The sequence below is a fragment of the Eucalyptus grandis genome, chromosome 10, assembly GCF_016545825.1.
Source record: "Eucalyptus grandis isolate ANBG69807.140 chromosome 10, ASM1654582v1, whole genome shotgun sequence".
NCBI lineage: Eukaryota > Viridiplantae > Streptophyta > Magnoliopsida > Myrtales > Myrtaceae > Eucalyptus > Eucalyptus grandis.
This window is the reverse complement of record NC_052621.1, coordinates 1,824,940-1,845,648: the sequence shown is the minus strand read 5'-3', so window position 1 is coordinate 1,845,648 and position 20,709 is coordinate 1,824,940. Positions and strand designations below refer to the sequence as shown.

General features: G+C 41.7%; 1 long non-coding RNA gene across 1 annotated transcript; it reads left to right on the top strand.

The window, feature by feature from the left end:
• The first annotated feature begins 10,963 nt into the window (after positions 1-10,963).
• Positions 10,964-11,343, top strand: LOC120288948. The gene is made up of 3 exons (XR_005546866.1): positions 10,964-11,018; positions 11,111-11,219; positions 11,298-11,343. It is a non-coding gene; the product is annotated as an uncharacterized LOC120288948 (long non-coding RNA).
• The last annotated feature ends 9,366 nt before the right edge of the window (positions 11,344-20,709 follow it).

The following is a 20,709-nucleotide window of genomic DNA, read 5'->3' as shown; positions in this document are numbered from 1 at the left end:
TGTGCACAGGTTTTACTCTATTTCCTTGATGAAACTTTTTTTTGTCAATGTAGTCTCGAAATAATATGTTTTTTTTTTTTTTTTTTGGGTTCAGATTGGTCATCACATTAAAAAAGTAAAGGAAAATACCGACGTGGTCGGTTAGTCACCATTAAATGGTGAAGTGGTGTTGACGTGGCACCTTTCCTCACTCTCAAATTCTTTTAAAAAATATAAAGTAGGACAGATAGAATGAAAAGAAACAAGCAAAGAAAAGAGGCATGTTGACCCCAGCAAGAACCGAGGCTACTTGCATGGGCCAGTGCCTATTGTCTAGTGGTGGCTAGGGTTGCTGCGACTTGGGTGATCATTAGGCCGGGGAAGCACGAATCAAGGCGAGCCAAATTTCGCAAAGGGTTGGGCGGTCCTGGCAATGATTGGACCGAGGTCGCTTGATCCTACTTCAGCCGATCTGGGCAGTGGCAATGAGCCACCACTTCTCTCTTCGACTCCATCTCTCCCTTCATTTTTATGTGCATGGGTGCTTCGATTGGAGGCAACGTGCTCATGCCGCGGTCGGCCAGCGGCCTGTAAGGACTCAATGGCCCTCAATGGCGCCTCAGCAGAGCCACCACCTTTTTCCCTCATTTTCTCTCTTTCTTGCTCTCTTAGGGTTTGAGACCTTTGTTTTTTTTTTTTTTCATTTTTCTAATATTATTGCCTAGTCGACGCTTACACAACGTTGCAATATCGGTCCACATCAACATTTCATGTGCCTTTTTTAATTAAGCTCTAACTTGGATAGAAAAACACATAATCTAGGGACCACATTTATCAGAAAAAGTAAATGGAAGAATTTGAATAAGCAAAAGAGAACGGGATTAGTGGTGCCATTATCCCATGAAAAAAATTAATGAGAAAACTCTAATTCATTCTACACAAGAAACCCTTCATCAAATTATTTTTTTGTTTGGATCTATCAATTCAATACATAGCAAAACAGGCATATTAACTGTACATCTCCCATGGCATTATCCTTCACCACGAGAGAATCTATTCCTTTTCACTTTCCATTTTCATATCCTTTTAGCATTGCACAAAGAAACGTGGTAGACTACCCATTAAGGGAACATATCCTGGAAAACGAGACTTGGAAAGCAATACAGATACAAAGAAAATTAAGCTCCTGAAGGCCTTATTCTAGGGTCCTTTGTGCGGACTGTGGAGTCCAGGACTATGATTGCTCTCACCTTTCTTTCTTTTTTCTTTCGTGGCAATACCGGGCGAAATCAGAACCATACGGATTTGGTACACGACAGTGATTGCTCAGAGTCGTGGTCCGATCTTTCTTTGCCAAGACCCGATATATCTTTGTGAGTCGCGGTGGCGGGATGTTATTCTAATTACCACTAGCAGCCGAAAAGGCATTTGTTTTCCGGATCTCTCCTCTGTTTCAGCATACTAGGGGATGGAAGCTTCAGGTAGACAGAGCAGAGAAAAGCAGGAAAGGGATTGAAGAGCTAATTGAGAGCAGATAAACATTGAGCTGAAGTTTAAAAAGTCTCCGTTATTCCTCTTTGATTTGATGGGGGGAATGTGGAGGAGAGCATATAACACAAGGAATCAACAATTTCTTACTTTTCGGCTCAAAGATTGGGAATCTCTAATGACCCTTTTCAATTCTGGAGATTCCATTTCTCTTTCGCTTTCTGGGAGTCTTCTCGGGCCACAATTAGGAAAAATTCGCGCATTATAGCTTGTCTCTAAACAGGGCTGAGGACTATAGATAGAAAGGAAAAAGGCAAGAAGCTAGGCAGGCTAGGCTCATTAAACTGATTTAGCAGGCTTTACTAATAGCCGTTTATATAACACGCAAGATGCAGATTTTCCGGTCAATTCTATATCATGAGTCTATTTGTGTGACGACATAGGCTCAAAAGACCAGCTGAGAGCTCAAGAGAAACACTCAAGTTGTGTAGACCTATAAGGGGCTATTCTTTAAAAAAAAAAAAAAAAAAAAAAATCTTAACCTTAAGTTTAATCTCAATTCTGCCATGAACTTTTTATGTCAAAAAAGAATTCTCAACTTTTAATCTATTCCCAAATTTGCCCACAATGTAAAAAATCATTATTGGTTTTTTTTTTCTAAATTATTAATATCAAGAAGTTACTATTATTCCTTACGGAAGTGAGTGTATTGACGAAGACACTAGCTTTGCAAATGAACCTCTAACTAGTCATGATATTTATAATTTTGAAGAAACTAGTGATGATTTTTGGGAGAAAAATTGTCTAAAAAGTCTTAAATCTATTTTACTTTTGTCAATTCATTCTAAATTTTTCAATTTTATCAAATGAGTTCTAAACCTTTTCACATTTTGTCAATTAAGTCTATCCGGGAAATCATTGATGTGGATGTTGGTTGTCGTTGAAAATCACCGACGTGGACGCCAACCGTCTTATGTGGCACGAATGAGGTCTACGTTAGTGATTTCATGCTGAATTTGGTCGGATGGATTCATTTGGCTAAACTTGAAAAGGGTTTGAACTAAATTAGTAAAGTTGAAAGGTTCATAATCGGATTGGCAAAAGTGCAAAAGGTTTCGGGCTTTTTAGACAATTTATTTTAGATTTTTGAATGCGTGGGTAGATTTGAAATTAGAATAAACTTAGGGTTTTTTTTTTTTTAAAAAAGTTGAGGACAAAATTAGGATTAAACCTAAAGTTCAGTTTTTTTTTTAAAGAGAATTGCCTTATAGGCCAGGGCATATCCTTGACGCATAAGTTAGTGCGTGGCCCGTGACGCATGACATCAGAATGATGTGGAAAGGTCATCATGGGCTCACCATGCTGTTCTTCACCATCCTAACCAAGTCATTCCTCGAGCATTGAATCACGTGCAAGGCACGTCACCCGGGTCTCCGCATCGCGAAGACCCACGATATATTACTCAGTACTCGATTTGTATTCGACCCACAGCATGCGAGCCCAATCTTGAAACAGGCATTAGAGGGGGCAACGACAGTATAATCAACACTCTCTATCTGGACTCCAAAAACATTGCAATCATGCCAGATAATGTTATGTAGTTCTGAAGTGTGTCGGGGACAATTTGGAGGCACAAGCTATGCGGGTGGACCACGCCTCCTCTGTCGACGATTGAGGAGTATCCATCCCCGAGATTTTCCCCGATGCGGAGGGAAGATCGCTTGTGGCTGAGAATATATTTTGGTTTCGTCGAGAGAGAGAGAGATATGGTGCGGTGGTGGAGGAACATAATAAGATTAACTTTCTTATGAATCATGTGTCGGTTCCTACGTTTCGACAGGATGGGATCGCCCCACTACGAGAGTCCATGATCCGCCATGACTGTTGAGCTGAAAATTAAAAATAAAAATAAAAAAAAAATCAAGGAAAACGTGGTACCAGGATGCCCGTACCGCGCGTTTGTACGAGAGCGAGTTGCACGGAACGACGGCGAGTGCTTATCTGAGGACAAGTGTTCCGGGCCACTGGAGAGACACCTCACCAGGGAGGAGCAACAGGCGAATGGAATCCTGACAACTTGAAGATGGGGAGAGCACTTGGGTCACGACCGACGAGGTTAGCATATGCATTGCAGATTCGTCATTTTCTTGGTTCCTGTCGTGTTGTTGGAGATTCTAGGACTCGGGATTCTAGGAATTCCACATGAGGCTTACTTCTGGAACACCTCTGTTGTCATATCCTAATGTCGATTATTTTTCGATGACAAGAAAGAGTGATTAGCATGAGTAAGTCCCGAACACATGAATGACCAACACACAAATCGAACTACCAGCCTTTAAATCACTCAGCTTGTTCCTGAATGGATTTTCATGTTTTGGAAATTGGAATCCAGTTTTCTGTTATTTTTATTTTTGGATAAGTCATCATCACTTTTTATTAGCACAATTGAAGTAGATTCGTAACTACCATAATGCAAGTCGGTGGCAAGAAAGTTATATTAGGGATAAGACCGTTAAATGGGTGGTTCGGACTAACAATGGTCAAACCCAAATTGTTTTTTTTTTTTTTTTATGCAATACAATATATCGATTCATAACTGACCCGACTCAATTTGGATCCAACTCGCATTACTAAACACGTCTATATTTAACACAACCTACGAAGTTCTATACCAGCCAATTTAACTCACGTTAAGCTCTTCATTGGATAAAATCACATGTTGTATCAAAAAAGTAAATCTGCCCCATATAAAAGATGAAGTAGATGATGAATTTTCCTTAACAAGCTTTCATGTCCATCATTAGAGTTGAAAGCATCCGCTTTACCTTTTGCTGACGGTCGGAGATCAATCTCTTAGACAATATTTAGGAACTTCGATGTCTGCCAATTGCCATGAAATTTGCCCCATCATGATTTACCCATTTGCTTTGTTTTTTTTTTTTTTTTTCTCGGGTCGGAAGAATGGACCTTAAATACAGGAGAGTCTGTCTCAGCGGGTCGGCCTATGAAAGAATGTTCATCCGATTGAATACTAAAGGCCTTGGCCTAGGGCCCTTGGGTGTATGCCCCGGCTATAAGAACGCGAACGGATTGAAGCATGGCAACGCCGTGTTCGCAGACGCAAGAATCTTCCCCACGTATACCCGCCTCGCCGTCCCCACCACCACCACCTCCCTCGTTCCTGTACTCGTTCCCCAACCACTCCATCAGCTTGAAGATCCTCCCTCGTGTTGTAGGACACCGGCACGAAGGCCCGGATCGCTGTCGAGAACCGCCCCTGGAACGCCACGCAATGCATGGGGACCTATCTCAGCTACGGATGCAGGAACTGCAACTAAAGTCGGACAGATTAAATAAGCAGTCACTGGAAACTCTTGGTTCTTTCCTGGGTCGGACAATGACCTGGCTCGCGAGGAACAAGTGCTGAGCGACCCTTGTGATGCCCTCATGTCGCCCTTGTAGGCTGCGCTTTGGGTTTTCGGGAAAGCCTTTAAGAAATGCAAAGGGATTAGGTTAAAGAATTTTTCCATGCAAATAGTATTCGGTAAATTCGGTAAATTGCAATTTACAAGTAAATTGGGAAGTAAAGTTTAAGTGGTGTTTAGAAAAGTCACGGACTTTTGCTCTTTATAAAAACAAAAAAAGTTGAACTCAAATCCTTCGTTGGACGCCAGCGAAGGGCTCACGCTGCGGGCAAGCCAAATATGGCACCAGCGGCCATTGCCTCCAGATCTGGCCCATCGACGGTCAAATCTAGCATTGCTAGCGGCATTGTGCGAGGTGGAAAATGGTGAGGGCATTTTCAAAAATTCAAAAATTTAATATTGGGAAAAATGTATTAGCCTTCTGGAAATCCTAATGTCTTAAAGCTATAGACGAAAATGATAAAGGAATGAAAATTGAGTCTACTAATAATATTGTTGTAATAGTTGATAGTAACTTAGACGATGCTGATTATGTCTTATCTATTATCGATGATTTGTCATTTCAAAAATAGGTTATGAAGTGGTTGTTCGTCTCATACCACACCAAACATGAACTAGCTTACTATTTATCAATGCACATGTAGTGGTAAAGTACAATTTGAGATCTAGGCGAAGGTTGCCACCCACTGGTTGGGGCTCGGCAGCCCCCTTCGGCCATCCCCCACCATCATCGGCCCTTCCCAATGATTTTTAAATAAAATATGTATTAAAAATCAGATTTAGACCAAAAAAACGTCGTCTTGGTCATATTATATCATGTAGGATAAAGAAAATACTAAAAGAAGCCACATCAGTCAACTCGAATATAATTAATGAAAGGACTTGATTGTATCAATTTAACAAATTTTAGGACTTGAATGCACTTTGCAAGTGCTATAACTCAATTGTATTTTCGTAATAAATTTTAGTAGTTTCAATGCATTTATTCCCTTTTTTTTTTTCCTTTTCTTCTCTTTTTGTAACTACCTCTAATAAGTTGGTGCAATCATGCTCAAGCTAGCAAAATTTCCACTGTCCAAATGGCTACTTCAGAAGAACAATTCAAACACGGCATGCTTTTGAGCATGATGTTTGGCGTCGAATTGGCATCAAATCCTAAAAATATAGCGCAGATCTTGATGGGGGCGATTTCTTCATCCCTACGATTGACAAGGCCGTCAAAGATTCTCCGATGGCCTGTCGAAACCAAAAGGATAAAAGATCTTTGAAGGGTTTGATGAGTTGAGAACACAAATATATACAAGAGAGATAATAATACTCAAAATGTCTTGCGTAGGCTTATAACTTGTAGAACAGACACATTCCACAAGCTTAACGCTCTCACTCTAGGTTTCTCAACATGAGTACAATAGAGAGGGGACGTGCATATTTATATTTCTCCAGAGGCGGTGAAGTTTTGTTCTTTGTTAAGCAATTTTATCAATAGATGGCTAATCAATCAATGCTTGAAGACCATCTTGGATTTTTCTTCTGCAGTAAATTGCACAGGTGGTGCCTTTGCTTTTCCTGTTATTTTTTTTTTTGACAGAGAAAAGGGCAACTTATATTAATAATAGTAATTCATACATCCAGCTGCGAGAGCATCCGCACATAACAAGTTAAGTAGAGGAATAGGCGGATGAAAAGAGGATATGCGATGCGTAGGGTTTCTACTATGGGCTTTACAGGCCCAATCAGCAACCATGTTAGCCTCCCTAGGGCAAAAAACGAGCGAAATATTGGGGAAAAGTGAAAACAGAAAGACCGCCTCTGAGAAGAGAGCACGATCCGGCCATGGCGGCTGCGCTCATCGATTCAGAACTTCTACTAGGGAGAGGTTATCTTATTCAAGAACAAGTGATGCATATTAGAGCCCCGATCAAGTAGATGTCGAAGCGTTGATGATAGGGCTTGGATCTCCACCGCAAAGCCGAGGAAGCTTCAACCCTTGCTGCAAAAAGTCGGTAAGTCTACTGCGTGATCTCCGCAAATACTTGCGATCTTGCCTTGGTTATTGCCCAGTGATGTGATCCGTCAATGTTAATCTTCAGTGTGCCCGGATCTGGGGGACGCCATAGATGACTCGTTTGACTGACGGAGGGCTTCTGATGTGCAGTGGAAGGTGAAGACAGACGATCCACTTGGGTATTCGTTAAAGCAGCTTCTGCAACAACGGACGGATTAGGAAATTTGCCTCGGAAGAGGAAGCCGTTCCGAGCCTTCCAGATCTGCCACAATACGTTTGCGATCAGTGCAAGAAGAGGTAGGCGGTTCCCATTGCTGATCCTGGATACAATCCATGAGTCCAGTCTCTGAATATTGGTAGGGTCGATGGATATGCCAATCTGAGAGTTCGACCATACCTTTTTAGTCCACTCGCATAATAAAAATAAATGTTCTGCGGTTTCTGGAATATTTCTTTGACAGATTTGGCAGCACGGACTGTCAATGATGTGCCTTCGATGCAGATTGTGACGCGTTGCTATGGAGTCATGACAAATGGCCCCCGAGAGGAACATACGGATTTTGGGGCTTGCTGGCATCTTCCACGAGTTCGCCAAAACCAGGTAGGAGTTCTATATGAAGTAGAAGCACCATCTCGTTAATCCACCGGTGTTAGTCGAGTGATTGCATGGTATGCCGACTTTACAAAGAGATACGTACACTCGTTTTGTAGCTGTCCAAATGAGTGCATCCTTGGTAACAGTTGGTCGAATTTGAATGGCTGTGATTTCTTGAATTATTGGCAAGTCAAAGAAGCTGCGTATTAAATCTGTTTTCCATGAACCAGTAGCTTGATCAATAAGTTCAACTACTAGGAGGGGTTCTGCTTGGGCCTTTGGTCCACCTAGAATACCCATGGATAGCCAACTATCTTCTCTGATATTGATGCATGTACCATCCCCGATCGACCAACGGATGTTTGGTAAGATAGCCGCACGTCCACTCAAGAGGCTCGCCAGCCCCATGATGGGCGGGAACCCTTGACAGCTTTAAAAAGGTGGATGAATGAAAATATAATCCTTTAAAGAACTTAGCCCATAATGAGGAGGGTTGATGAATAAGACGCCACGCTTGCTTACCAAGCATGGCTTCATTGAAACTGATTAACTTCCTGAAGCCCAAGCCCCCTTCCTCTTTTCGGTGCTGTAGTTTGTCCCAACATTGCCAATGAATTCCTGCTTTGCTTGTGTCATTATTCCACCAAAACTTAGCCATACGCTGTTCTATAGTTTTACATAAAGACCGAGGAATCTTAAAAACAGACATGGCATATTGTGGAATAGATTGAATTACTGCTTTTAGCAAAATTTCCTTCCCTCCCTTAGAAATAAGCTTCTCCTTCCACCCCTCTAATTTCAATTGAACTCTAGCCAAAATCCAAGAAAACATATCCCTCTTAGATCTGCCCCAATCAGTAGGTATCCCTAAGTATTTTCCGCATCGCTGTAAAATAGGAACTCTTAACTCACTGGCCAAATTCTCTTGAAGTGTCATAGGACGGGATGGACTAAAGAAAATTCCAGATTTGTTTCGGTTAATAGCTTGTCCAAAGAGCCAAACAATACTGATTTAAGATGTTAGATAGATTCGGCATTCCATCAAGGTGCCATCAAGGAAAAATACAGCATCATCGGCGAAGAACAAGTGAGATAAAGTGGGACACCACTGATTTAATTTGATACCTTTAAGCAATCCCGTATCAATAGCATTCCGAATGAGAAGTGATAAGAGGTTTGCAATGAGAATGAACAAATAGGGGGATAAAGGATCACCTTGCCGAAGCCCCCTAGAAGGATGAAAGCTCTGAAGATAATCCCCATTCATTTTAACACACAAGGTTGTAGTTGAGATGCACTGCATGATGAGCTGTACCCAATGAGACGCAAATCCTAGACAAAGTAGATAATCATTAAGAAAATCCCATTCAATGCGGTCATAGGCCTTCTGCATATCAACTTTGAGCACAGCTTGAAAATGACGCTTTCTTTTCCTAGTTTTAAGCTGGTGAAGCACTTCCCGAACCATAAGAACATTATCTTGTATCTGTCTTCCAGCAACAAACGCACTCTGTTCCTCAGAAATTAGAGCAGGCAGTAAAGGTTTTAACCTGTTAGCAAGTACTTTAGAGAAGATTTTGTAAACATAGTTGCACAAGCTAATAGGTCTATATTGATCTAAGCACTCTGGGTTTGGGGTTTTAGGGATCAATGTTATTGCAGTTCGATTCAAGGCCACCGGTAAGGATCCGTAACTGAAAAATAATTGCACCGCCCGATAGATATCTTCCTTGATTACCTCCCAATGAGATTGATAGAACATACCAGTCAAACCATCAGGGCCTGGGGCTTTCGATGCACCTAATTGAAATGTGGCCTGTTTAACTTCTTCCATTGTTACCTTTGCTAGAAGCATGCTATTCATTTCTGTGGTAACTATTGGTTGACATTGTTGAAGAACTTGTTCATAACTTCTAGGGCTAGATTTTGTGTATAGAAGTGAAAAATACTCGGTGGTCATTTGTTGTAACTGGTCGTGGTCCCGAATCCACCGTTGATGATTATCTCGTAAGACCGAAATATGATTGCGTTGTCTTCTCACGAAGAGTAGTGGCATGAAAGAAGCGCGTATTACGGTCACCCCACCGTAACCAATTGATCCAAGAGCGCATTGCCCAATATTGTTCTTCCCGCTACCATGCTTTGTGAAGTTCTGTTTTTAAATGATGTTGCTGTTCTCGAGTTAGGGGCGTAGGATACCGATTAGTCACATTTCTAACGGTGCTCCAACCGTGTTGCTGTTGCTCGTTATGAGAAAACCTCTTGCGACTCCAAACGGACAAGTCAAGAGCAACTGCATGTAGTTTGACTGAGAGCGGGGAGTCCTGTCTTGAAATAGATTGCCAAGAATCTTGAATGACCTCGCGACAATCCGGATCTTGATTCCAGAAGACCTCAAAGGTAAAATGTCTTTTTCTTCGAACCATGCTAGGTTGAGTATTTAAAACAAGTGGACTATGGTCTGAACCGACTGCAGGGAGTGCAAGCACCCGAGCATTTGGGAACAAACGCGCCGCCGGCATTACACACTCTATCAAGGCGTTCCTGTACTAAAGCATCCCCCTCTCGATTGTTAGACCATGTAAAGGCGCAGCCATGAGAGGGAAGATCCAGTAAGCTGTAGTCATTTAGAAAACCTTGAAAGGAAGTCATGCGGTAAGAGTCTGCAGGTCGAATTCCCCTTTTCTCCCAGCGATGAAGAATGTCATTGAAATCACCAAGGCACACCCAAGGTAATGCATTAGATCTACTAAATTGTCTTAAAGACGCCAAATATACGACGATCGTTAAAAACTGCAGAGCATGAAGACAAGTAATTCGCATTGACCTCCCTACCGAACCGTCTTTGCGGATGAAATCAAAAGGTGTTGAGTAGAAGTAAAATCGATAACTGGAAGTGGTCATTCCAAAAGAGCTAAGCCCCCCGCTAAGCCAACAGGGCTAAAAAATCGAAGATGCAAAAACCGTAAGGTACGTTTCAAGCGAAATAAAACTTCATCATTGTTCTTCGTTTCCATCAAAAACAACATATCAGGCTTTTCTTTTGCCGTGAGGGCTTTTAAGGCTTGAACTATCGTGGGATTGCCCAACCCCGACAGCCCCAACTTATGATTTTCATCTATGCACAGTGGCTGTTGTGGGCCCCACCGACGCCCTTATGTTGTCTTCGTCGCCATAACAATTGGAGTGTCCATTAGGAGTGAGTCATCAAAACTCCCGCATTCCCTGCTGGAATATCATATGGAGTATAATGACGAGGTTTCTTTGCTGGACCTATCTTAATACTCTGACGAGCACTCTTGTCTTTCTTTGCCAGGGGAGGGAAGGTCTGCATCTGCACTCCTTTAAGTTTTTCCTCCACTGGAATTAAAGCAGTAGTAATATCATGATGTGTTGGGGTAGTAGAATTCAAAATTGCAGAGCTGCCCTTGGAGATAAAGGATTTTATCTCATTGCGCAGAACCGATGCTTGGGGGAGGTGGTGGTAAGAGAGGTAAAGGTTGAGCATTGGAGGGTGGTGTCTCAGGTACTGTTTCCTCCCTATCCTCTTCCCCAGATGAATTTCCATAATAAACTTTCCAATACGGGCTATATTGCTGAACTTCAGCTTTTAACCAGGGACCATAAGGTGTTTTCTCGAAGTCTGTAAACATAGTTTCTTCAAAAGGTATAGACGGACAAGCATCAGTGAAATGGCCTAATCGACCACAAGAGTAACAGTAGTGAGGTAATCTTTCGTACTTGAAATCCAGCCAAAGAGTTTGGTTATTATATTTAATGAGACGACCAACCTTCAATGGTTCAGATAAAGGCAGCTCAACACGTGCTCGACCAGCTCTCAAAGTTGAACCGGTACGAATCTGATTTTATTTGCAACACAGAACCAACTGTACTTACCGCCTTACGAATCAAATCATCTGTACAGCATTCAAGAGGCAGCCCAATGACCTTAACCCAGAACGCACAGGTGGAAAAATCATAACTGTGCAGAGGTGTGTTGGCTACCCAAGGTTTGAAGTTAATTAGATGTCCCGAAAATTGCCAAGGTCCAGTTTCTAGGATTCGTTGTTTTTCAGCTTGAGATTTGAATTTTGCTAGATAAATGCCTTCTTCTCGCTGTAGAATATCAACCTTCTCGGACTTCCATGCTCTTGTCAAGACCGATTTGAAAGCTTGGAAGTTAAAAGAGGGATTTGAAGGTATCTTACCGATTAACGTCAATTTGCATTCCTCGACTGCTGCAGGTGGGGGTTGGACATGCCATTCATCAATTTCTTTTTCTGAGCACAAACGTCCCAATTTGTGGCAGAGTGCTGCAATTCGAGATGTATCTATATCATCGTCAGTAGCCATGAGCATATAGGGAGTGTCTCCCGATAAGAGGAGGACAGCAACAAAGAAAAAGTGAACATGCAGATAGAGTGCTGCAATTCGTGGAACCCAGGAAGAAAAACCAAGATCGTCAAGCCATTGCGAGAGATGGTGAATTGCGTCGGAAGGAAGGTCGGATACAGAGGAAAAAAGGACATGCAAATGAAGAAAAACCCAGATGATGAAAGATCGAAGACACAGTAAGGAGAAGTTAAGTGGAAGAAAAGGTTAGGATATGAAAGGTGGGTAAGCTGCGGAGAGTGTGGTTCAGAAGAAGAAATTAGGGATTGGCATTCGCATTGCGATGCCTAGGTGATGAAGTAAACATGGTTATCGAAGGAGAAGAACTCTATCCAGTGATAGAGAGGAAACTCGACAAGACGAGAGGAAAACCAACGTAAGGAGTATCTTCCTAATGGTTTGAGCAGACTGAAAAAGTGTCTTTGTCTGTCCACGGGTCAAGAAGTCCTCTGCTCCACCGCAGACCCTTTTCTTCGACTAACGTGTGCCTTCTTGCAGGTTACGTTTCTTTGTTTGGCAGTTAGAAAACCGCCATTTTGCTTTCATACACTTGGCCAAAAAGCTTATGAAATTAAAATAAAGTATCCCTTTTCTTCAAAAAGAAAAAAAAATCAATTTTACTGTTTTCTAACATGGCCACCATCCTCCAACGCCGTGGTGATCAAGTGCAGGGATTTAAAGGCTAGTTTGCCATTCGTATGTTGATTATTAATGAGCTTGGGACTTATTATTCAAAGGGTTTGATTTTGCTGCATCACTGATAGAACTACCGGAAGAATTTTCTTGTTATTTGTCGACTTCAATTTGTCAGTCCACGTGTCTGCCATGCAGGAAGTCCTCTGCTCCACCGCAGACTCTTTTCTTTGATTAACGTGTGCCATACTTCTTGCTTTCATATACTTGGCTAAAAAGCTAATGAAATTAAAATCAAATATCCCTTTTCTTCCAAAAAAAAAAAAAACAAAACAAAATCAATTTTACTATTTTCTATCGTGGCCACCATCGCCTTTGTTGTCATGGGGACCAAGTTCAGGAATTTAAAGGCTGGTTTTCCATTCGTATGCTGATTATTCAAGAGCTCAAGACTTATTAAAAGGGTTTGATTTTGCTGCATTGCCAACAGAACTACCCGAAGGAGGCGTGCTAAAACACATTAATATTTTTATTTTATTATGTCGCCCTCTTTAGTTAAGACAATGTATACTTTGTAAGTCTCTCCCTCTCTCTTCCTTTTCGCAACGTACTCATCGCCCTTTAATAAGTTAACTAGACCAACCACGCTCGAGATAGGAAGGTTTCCAGTGTCCGAATGGCTACTTCGGAGGAGGAACAACAACAGTTCAAGTACGACGTATTCTTGAGCTATAATCGGCGCGAACGCGATGCCGGCAGCTTCTTCCCACAGCACCTGCACGACGTCTTGACTCAGAAAGGCATCAAATCCTACAAATATGGCGAAGATCTCGAGGAAGGAGAATAGACAGCCCCCGCGGTCGATGAGGCCATCAAAGGTTCTCGAATTGCCCTCGTCATCTTGTCAAGACGCTACGCTTCTTCGGCATCGTGCTTGAGCGAGCTGGGGACAATCTTAGAGCAGAACAACCAGATTGGGAAGAGGGTGATGCCTCTGTTTTATGGAGTGGAGCCGAGCTGGGTGCGGAGACAGAGAGAGAGCTACCAGGAAGCAATGGCGGAGCACGAGAGCCGGTACGGGATCGGTTCGGATAAGGTGAGACAGTGGAGAGAAGCTCTTACGGAAGTCGGGGACATGCGCGGGTGGATTCTCGCCGGGAATCAGTATGTTTGATCCATGCCCTCTTTTCTTTCTTTCTTTCTTTCTTTCTTTCTTTCTTTCTTTCTTTCTTTTTGGGTAAAATTAATTGATTGAAAAAATAGAGGCGTTACCATAAGAGTCCCACGTAATTTTACCTTTCGATAGGAAAAGGGAAAAAGTTAATCCCCAGATTCAAGTAAGAAAATCGACGCACTCTGAATACGTAAAATCATTAATATCTGTCCGCGTGATTTCTTGTGATGCGTGGAAACGTTAGCACTCCTCCGGTCCTATTTTCTAGAAAAAATACTAGACTCTGTAGTTCCGATAAGGTTAAAAGCGACACCACACTTGTTAATATTACGAATATATATATTTCGACTTATTGTTGGGTGATAACTTAACGATGCTTCAAATGTTTTCTAAAGGAATAAGGCGTGATTTGGATTTTGAACAGAGGCGAAGCAGAGTTTGTTCAACAGGTTGCTGGGGACATCGGAACAGCGCTACAGCAACTGAAAGCGTGGAACACCCCGGAACCGGAAGCTAGGAACACCCCGGAACCGGAAGCTAGTCCTAAGCTTACATTGGGCCGAAGTCGTTGCGAATTTAACTTTGCTTGCACCGCTGGTTTGCTTCCCATCCATTATGCTTCTAGCGTCCGGGAAAGCTGGCTCCTTCCCCCGCGGTGTGTTGATTCCGTTTGTCTCTGCCAATGTTCTCATGTACTTCATTGTTGCCGCAGGGATTCTTCGTGGTAAGTTAGGACGGAACACTGCCTAATCTCGATCCAGCAAGAATTCAGCGGTGGCCTAGGATTGAGTCCACGTATCATTATATATCTTCATGTCTATGTAGTAACTTCGAACTTTGCCTCGGCTGCCGTCTTCTTTATAGATCGTGTAATTCTCCTTATTTATCTTTTTATTATGTCCATAAGATATCTTCTTTATTTGGCTTGAAGCTGGTTTTCTTGTCTGTGTTCTGTCGAAACGTCCCGAATTTCCATAAAATTTGAATCTCGAATGAATATATAAATTAACTTCACTTCAATTCTCTGATAAATAACTAACTTGTCCTCAATTGTACAAATAATTTAACCTTAGCTAAAAACATCAAAAGCTTTTGTACAAAAACTCATCTTCGCTTTCGCTGCGCAGTTAGATCCAATCCTTATTAGTGATCTTTGGAAGCATTAACCTTATGCCCCAGAATTCCTAACTTGAGTAAAATATATTGGGATGAACCTAAGCTCAGTAAATGAACTTTCTAGGTCTTAGATAGAAGATCATTCTACCACTCGACTTGGGAGCACCAAAACATAATAACAACCAATATTCCAATTGCTCGCCAACTTCCCACTTTAGTAGCAAGAATATCAATAGAATAACATAAATTCAAGACAGCTACAAGATAATTATGCTCGACAAGTGAGGGAGCAAATGCATTGCCTTCTCCATCACGATATGCCGATGAAAATCTTAATGACAATGCATAAAATATTCATTCAAATGTAAGCAGATGGTATATTATTTCACGATTGTAGATACCACATAATAACTCGCCAACATACACATATGAGTTCATATTTGTCATTAGCTAGGATCATCTTGATTCATGAGGCATCTCGACTAATGAATGCCTCATCACCACCAATTCATGAGGAACAGAATCATACATATTCTTTGCCACACCTTAGCCCATTTATCACAGGTGTCCTCTACATAAGTGAGGATAAATATACTAGTGTACATCTGCATGATGATAGTAATTTCTTAACATTATATCATGGCTATACAAGTTATGTCATTATAGGATTTCATGTCATATCAACATTGTAGAGAACTATCTCATACAGTGGAACATTTGGCCGACTCCAAAGTGTCATCCACATGATCATACAAGAGAATTCACTTTGTGGCAAATAGGCCATGATAAAGGTTTTAATCACGTGGCATCATTTACATGTATTTCATAGTAACATAATAATTGCCATGTACATTTCAATAATTTGCCATTTCTCATCCAATTAACAATAGACAACTAAACATATGCACTTCAACACATATATCATCATTCTTTCCATGCCAAGCCATCATCATTTAATTGGAAGCCATAAATAAGTAATCGGTAACTTAGGAACGAATGCTCATAAATCTATTTACGTAAACATCGACAACTCAAAGATTCGACCACGTGAGTAACAACAACTCAATGAATCAATCATGTGATTAATTGGCAACACTTAGCTAGTACTTCGATAACTTAGTCAAATTACAAGAATATTATTAGCAAATCTAATTTCGCCATTTTTACATTTTCACTTAATCAATCAATATTAATTAAATTAAACGTCAAAGGCCACTTATTTGTCATATAAAATATACGAGTATTTTATTTACACTATGGGTTTGCCGCATATTTTATAAAATTACCAAAACATCCAACTTCCAAATTAAATTACACAATTAGGTCCAATTTTGCATAGTTAGACACATAGTCTAGATTAAGCAATTATTTCTAAAAATAACTTAAGGCTCATCATGCTATGCATAGTCCCCTGAACTTTCAATTTTTACAAATTCGTCCCTCAACTTGGTGAAATTACGGATTTGCCCTTAAAGCTTCTAAACTCATTTTTTTGAACTAGTATGTTTCTTTTAATTAACTTTACTTAATTCCCCACTAATTAACGTTTAAACCCACAAAATAACCCATTAACAGCATCTTCGTAGAGTTGAGAGACCTCCGCAAGGGTCACGTCGGCGAGGTTGCTTGGATTTGCGTGACCCAGGTGGCCCTCGCCAAGGTCAAGTGACCTTAGTAAGGGGTTGCGTGAGTCACACGACCCTTGCCGGGGGTCACCTGACCCCAAGCGACCTTCGCCGGTGGTCCCCAGGGGCAAGTGATGGCCATTGGCGATCCACTAACAACAGAATTGGGTCATCGGCAGTCATCAGGTCTATTAGGGCCAACTTTTCTTTTTTTTAATAACTGAAGTACTTTGTATGAGTATAATTTTTCCAAACATAATTTGCTCAAATGTACTTTACAATGGACTTTTAGATTACGATTTACCAAACACAATTTTCATTTTGAAAAATTTCTTTAACTTAAAGTCTTTTACATTTTTCCAAAGGCTTTCCTCAAAAAATTTTCCAAACGCACCTTTAGAGGATTTTGGAAATCTCCTTAAATCTCTCCACAAAAAAAAAAATTTTGCCAAACACCCTCCATTTTGGCCAAGAACCTAAGCCTAAAGCCCTTGGAGAAAGTGTTTCCCAATTGCAACCTTTGTCCTCTCCCTCCTCTACATCTATGTCCTCTCTACCGTCACCCCCCCCCCCCTGCCCCACCTGCAAGCCCACCGTGTTCAACCCTAGAACAACGTCCTCCACCTCTACTTCCTCTTTGCTGCCACTGTCGCCCTCTTCCTCCCCATTGCCTACATCTTCAAGGGAATTTGTGGCTGCATTTGGCAGCTACGAACCTTCATGGTTACGTTTCTGTTTCTCCCGATTTTTGTTCTTTTGTTCCCCGAGGAAAAAAAACATAAATCTGTTTAGTAAAACTTTGTTCTCGGGAACAATTTCTCTATTTTTTTGTTCCCTTTAATGTAGATTTGGAAACAGAAACAAAAAACAAAAAAGAGTAAGGGTGCGCATGGATTTATTTCTGTGCTTTTTTTGTTCCCCGGAATAGAAACAAAAAAAAAGTGTTTTACATTCTGGGAACAATTTTTGAACAAAAGAACGCGTTTGGTAACGTTTGGTCCGGAATAAAAAATGAACGAAACATGTTTGGTTAAATTTTATTATTTTTTTGTTTCTTTTAATTTTTTAAACATTTTTTATTATTTTTATTTTTTCCTTTCTTTTTATTTTTCTTTTTTCGGCCGGTCACCGGCCTCCGCGACCGGCCGACGGGGCCGGGCCTCGCCCGCCACGGCGAGCTCGCCGGCCCACCTGGCGAGGCCGAGCCTGGCCGTGGTTGGGCGAGGCTCGGGCTCGCCGGATGCAGGCGGCTCGAGCTCGCCCGGCCATGGCGAGGCTCGGGCTCGCCGGATCTGGCGAGCCCGAGCTCGCCCGGCCTGGGCGGCAAGGCTCGGCCTCGCCGGCGCGGGCAACGCCGAGCCTCGCCTTGGCTAGGCGAGCTCGGGCTCGCCCGGATCCGGCGAGCCCGAGCCTCGCCATGGCCGGGCGAGCTCGAGCTCGCCAGATCCGGCGAGCCCGAGCCTCGCCGGGCCGGCGACGCTCGGCCTCGCCGCGCCGGCGACGCTCGGCCTCGCCGGATCAGGCGAGGCCGAGCCTCGGCGGCCGGTCGCCGGCCATGGCCGAGGCCGGCGACCGGCCAAAGAAAAAAAGAAGAAAAAAAGAAAAAAGAAGAAGAGAAGAAGAAGAGAGAGAAGAGTCGTTTTTGTTCTTTTGTTCTTCCGAGAAGTGTTTCTTTTACGGAGAAACAACTTTTTTTTCTTTTTTCTGTTCCTATTTCGTTCCGAAACAAAAAAAAAAAAAGGAACAAAACGCAACCAAACGCGTTTCTGTTCCTTTTTTTGTTCCCGGGCACACTTTCCGTACAAAAGTGTGCCGGAAACGCTTAGAAACGTTTCCATGCACGCCCTAACTTATTGTTCTTGGGAACAATTTTTAGAAATAAGCCAATTTTTATTTTTTTATTTTTCTTTTGTTCCTCTCTCTTGCTGCGGCCACCTCCATCCGCCTGGAGCCATAGCCAATCGCCGGCCGTCTTTGACGGCAGTGCCGTTGATCGCCGCCGCCGACCGCCGCCAACGATCGTCGGCCACTTGCCGCTTTGTCGCCACCCGCCGCCGTTCGTTGGCAAGCGGCAATGAGTGGCGGCGGCTAGCAGTCGGCGATTGGCGATCCATGAACAAGAATAAAAAACAAATAAATACAAAAAAAAGAAACCGTTTCGTACCAAACACATTTCTATTATTTATTTATTTATTTCAAGAGTAGAAATTTTATGTAGTTATTAAACACCTTATTTTACTCAGAAATTGTTTTTCGGAGTAGAAATAGAAAATAACTATTTCTGAAAAGAAACTGTTCCCCAACCAAGAAGCGATACCATGCGCACCCTACTTCGCCCGAGGCCTTTGTGCCTCTATTTGAGTTTCTTTTGAGATGCCCCCTCTTACCACTATTCTACAGACCCTAAAAGTCGTAGACTAATTATGTCTATTTAGGTTCACACAACTCCTCCTAATTATTTTTCCACTTTCTGATGTTTGGATAATAGAAAACTAATCGATTTACAAAAAATATTTTCCATGGACCGAAGACAATAAGCTTATATTGGGAAAAACAACTTTCCCTTATCAAGAAGAAAATAACTTTCCCTTGACCACAAACAAAATGAAAATTAATTAATTTTTTTTGAAAAAAAAAATCCTTTAGCATTAAGTTTTCAATTGAAAAAAACCCACCTTAGTTCAGCTACAGCAATAATTGAGAGCCAATTACCACCCAACCAAACCCGCTAAGGGTTTCTTGTGGATCATGGGACTGGCATAACATGCTGTCTAAATTTTCCAACAGTGGAAAATCAAAGCCAGTTGTGTCTCGCTGCATCATTTCTCCAAAAAATTTCAAGAAACCAAAAGTGACAGCCATGGTCATTAGGCTTTATACAAATGATTGACGACCGAGAAAGGAACATGAACTCACATTAGGAAACGCAGAAGTATTAAAGATGCTTTCAGAAATAATTTTGTTCTCAATCCAAGGAAAGGGTAGAGCAAAGTTCCTTACAAGGGCCAATGCAGTTTAACCCAGATTCTTACAATCAAAATCGATAACAAACTTGTAGCAGCATCAAGTACTCGATCCAGAAGAAAAAGAGAGGAATAGCTAGTTCAAGATACATTCTTGATTGGATTGGATTCGAGGATAATTACAGAACAAGCCCCAATTATGAGTTTTATTCATTCATGCAAATTACACATTTCTATAGATACAAGGTACTTGCTCCTCCCATACGATCATCAGAGAACACGTAGCAAAGGGCATGGTTGGCCGTTGTCATACCCTGATAGTTGCTGTGACGACTTTGGGGGCGGGCATTACCGTTGGGACAGAAACATCGACGTTGGGATGCTCTCAAACATTGATGATGTTGGGATGCTCTCAAACATCGAGGCTGGGACGCTCTGAAACATTGAAGGCGGCTGCTGGCTATGGTGATGAGTTGAGGGCGTCGGGAAATGGTCGTGGCCAAAAGTACGGAGAGAATGGGGAGTATGTTGTCCAGAAATACTCTTACGTTTTCTCTTGGCTTCAAGGTGTTGCAGTTTAGCTTTGACGTCTTCAACAACTCCTTTGATAAACTTAGCTTCGTCTCTGTTCAAATGAAAACAGGAAAAGAGAGGCATGGGACAAGTCAATATTAGTAGCAGGATGATATTTTTAGGGTAGAGCAATGGGCGTTGTTGGGCAAAAATTTGCTAACAATTAATATATTCAGATCCAATCTTTCTTCGTCACATTGGCTAAGCACGGCCCTCAAATGCTTGTTACATATTATCAGACACAACGCTATTGTCTTACAACAAAATGAGTTAAGCGCTAAATTGGGACTTCATGATCCAGAAGAAACTCATACACCTGACCATCTTTTTCCATTTTTGCAAAGCTTATTCACTTACTATGTAGATCGAATCACTGGTCTGATATGATTTGAAAGTCAAGCTGGCAATTTGGAGACCGATCATATGAGAATGGCAAGAAATCAGGAACTTTCAATTAAAAAGAAAAGAAGAATAGACATCCTTTGTAGAGATTAGATGAAGGGGAAGCATTATCACGTGTCTTTATCTCGAAATGACCTAAACAGTTCCTAGATTTCCCTTGTCCCTTATAGAGATAAATTGACCTAAATCTAACTCCTCTCCTCCCTATAGTCAACTACTTATCTCTAAACATAGGTGATGAAAATATTTTTTCGTTCCTTCATTTCTATAAGTGATACAAGCAATTGTTTTCGGAAAAATATTTTTTAAATCATTCATTTTCCGCGAAATAAATAAAGC